Consider the following 3,299-nt stretch of genomic DNA (forward strand, 5'->3'; position numbering starts at 1 on the left):
GACACGTGCTCGCTTTCCCCCATCCACGCTGCTTATCTCTGAGCAATGACATCTGCCATCCAGGGACCTCTCCCTCTGCCTCCCGCACCCCCCGCTCCCCGGCCACACATGCTCTCTCCCTCTCTCTAAGAAAAAGAAAGAGTGCATGAAAGGTAAAATGTTAAGACCTTGCTTGCCTAACAGTTTCTTTATTCTGCCCTCACAGATTGAGAGTCCAGCTGGAGAGGAATTCTAGGTTGGGAATAATTTTTTTTTTCACCAAAATGACTTTTATTTGTATGTGCTACATACAAATAGATGATACCATGAATGGTAATTCATGGCACTTGATATTTTATCCAAACATGAAAAGGTTTATGAAACCAGTAAATGACATTTTGAAAAGGGTCTTCTATCATAAATCCAGGATAGGCCTGTTTAGCACAATTCAATACTATTCCTTCAGTATTTTATAAGTGGAATTTTCTTCTACTTGTGTCCATTTCCCGGGGCTTATGGACCCATTCATATTCTCCATATTTAGAATCAAAGTTTCCTTTCTGAAGAGATCTTAATTTTAAGGTAAAACGTGGTCCACCGCAATAGCCAAACTGTGGAAAGAGCCGAGATGCCCTTCAACAGATGAATGGATAAAGAAGATGTGGTCCATGTATACAACAGAATATTACTCAGCCATCAGAAAAGATGAATACCCAACTTTTACATCAACATGGATGGGACTGGAGGAGATTATGCTAAGTGAAATAAGTCAAGCAGAGAAAGTCAATTATCATATGGTTTCACTTATTTGTGGAACATAAGGAATAACATGGAGGACATTAGGAGAAGGAAGGGAAAAATGCAGGGGGGAATTGGAGGGAGAGATGAACCATGAGAGACTATGGACTCTGAGAAACAAACTGAGGGTTTTAGAGGGGAGGGGGGTGGGGCGATGGGTTAGCCCGGTGATGGGTATAAAGGAGGGCACGTACTGCATGGAGCACTGGGTGTTATACGAAAACAATGGATCGTGGATCACCATATCAAAAACCAATGATGTATTGTATGGTGACCAACATAACATAATAAAATTTAAAAAAAAATGTGACAAAGGGATACTTTTCTGCAAAAAAAAAATAATAATAATAAAATAAAATAAATAAAATAAAAAAATAAAACGTGGTCCAAGTTCCTGAATTCCCACTTTCTTTTTACTCTTGAGTATATACCTATGAAATCTGAGGGAGATATAGTCCCATTGATCGTGGAATGTGGCAACTTGCCTCCCAATAAACAGGATTATAGGGAAAGAGAGATGCAAACATATGTCCAACAGAATGACTCAGTCTTATTGTAAAGTTATTCAAAATTATTTCAGGTATGTGTTCTGTAGGGTCCTTGCCTCTTCTCTTAATTTCTTTACACAAACAAACACTGGTCATTTTAAAATGGCAAGTGACTTAGAATTAATCCATTTGGTGTTTTACGATCTTCATTAATAACGATCAGATCTGTGAAATCTCTTGAAATGCGCTGTGGAATAATTTTTTTCAGAGCCAGTCCTCTTCTGTAATAAACATGTGAGTTTGGTATAACTGTGGAGAGCTGTTCACAGAGTTGTACTGTTCTCCCATGAGGTCTATCTGATGTTGTGATGAGAATCTTAGGAGAAGTTTGTTGAAGTAAGAAGCAAATTCATCTGTAGCTTCATCATAAGCAACCTCTTCATCATTAGGGTCTACTGCAGTCTCATCATATACTCTCTGGTTGTCAATGGTCTTTGGAATAGGCTTTGGTGGAGCCTTATCGCCAAGAGCTTCTCTCTCCTAAGTTTTTTCTTACTTGCCAGCTTTTTCTTACACTGTTTCCACCACTTGGACATTAAGTGTCGCCTTTTTTGTTCTTAATTTCCAAAATGCTGAAGCCCGGGGGGAAGGTGGCCGCTTTCGGGGGTTGGACCCCGCTTTCCATTGCTCCATCCTCAGCGACTGCAGCCTCCTGAGGTTCTTCGGCAGTCGCTTTCCGTTTCAGGCCTTTCTTTCCTCAGCTGCCACTCTTATCCCCAGCCTTCACATGGTGTTTGCTTCTAGGCATCCGTCAGGAATAATTTTTTTAAAGATTTATTTATTTATCTGAGAGGGAGGGGTGGGGGTAGGGGCAGAGGGAGAGAGAATCTCAAGCAGACTCCCCACTGAGTGCAGAGCCTGACTCCGGGCTCGATCTCACAATTGTGACAGCATGACCTGAGCCAAAGCAAAGAGTCAGATGCTCAACCGACTGAGCCATCCAGGCGCCCCTAGGTTGGGAATCATTTTTGATTAATAAAAATAATAATAATATTTGAAAGCATAGCTCCATGGTCTTCCACTTTGTGGAACTTCTGTTGAGAAATCCAAAGGCTTTCTGATTCCTGAACCCTTCCTTGCATTTGTCCTTTTCCCCCCACCTCCAGTCACTCTTAGGACCTGCTCTGCCTTTTGGCTGCTTCAGATGTCACAGTGCCAACTTGCCATATCAGTTCTTGGGCTGGGGACTTGGTAAGCCCTTCTCATCTGGAAACCCAAGTCCTCAAATTTCTGGACACTTTTTTGTATAATTTATTTCATAATTTCTCCCTCCACTTCCTCTTTTCTCTATTTCTGGAACTCTTATTTTTCATCTAGGAATCTCCTGGCTCTATCTGGTACTGATTTTTTTCTTTATCTCCCGTATTACATTGTCTTCTCATCCCACCTACTGAGAGATTCCCTACTTCCGCTTCCAACCTATTGCAATTTTTATTTCCACGGTTTTCTTTTTTTAATTTCCTCAGGCCCCTTCCTGTATCTGGATATGGACACAATATAGACACAATGGCTCCTTAAAATTCTCCAAGATATTAATCACACAGTTATTTAGTTGTTTGGGTTCTTTGGGTGGTTTTGCTTGTTTTCTTTTGCTCTCTATGTTGTCCCTGTTCCTCTGAGTTCCTTTTTCTGTTTGTTTTGGTTCCTGCCTTTCATGTTAGAAGTTTCCATAAGTGTCTACAGATTTGGGGCAGTCCACTAGACATCCTGCCAAATTTAGGAGTCAGAACCCAAGAGGCTGGCCAGCTTGGAGCATGTTGGCGGGACTTGTCCGGCTGTGGGGGCAGTGCAGGGTTTCATCAGGGAGGACTCTGACAGATCTCCAAGGTCAGCAGCTACCTGACTTTTCACGTCGGCTGCTCATCTCCCCTGAGGAACAATCTACATTTTCAGTATGGGACCCCTCACTTGCCTCGCTATGGCTAACGTCCCCAGGGCAAGAGCCTTCCTGGTTCAATGAATCCAGAGAGCAGA

The 3,299-nt window shown here is 42.1% G+C and overlaps 1 pseudogene; it reads right to left on the minus strand.

Moving 5' to 3' along the window:
* Positions 1 to 449: 449 nt before the first annotated feature.
* LOC118003586 lies at positions 450 to 2,073 on the minus strand (annotated as a pseudogene).
* Positions 2,074 to 3,299: the final 1,226 nt, after the last annotated feature.

This window comes from Mirounga leonina, unplaced genomic scaffold (genome assembly GCF_011800145.1).
Source record: "Mirounga leonina isolate KUSES-001 unplaced genomic scaffold, KU_Mleo_1.0 Mir_91, whole genome shotgun sequence".
Lineage (NCBI taxonomy): Eukaryota > Metazoa > Chordata > Mammalia > Carnivora > Phocidae > Mirounga > Mirounga leonina.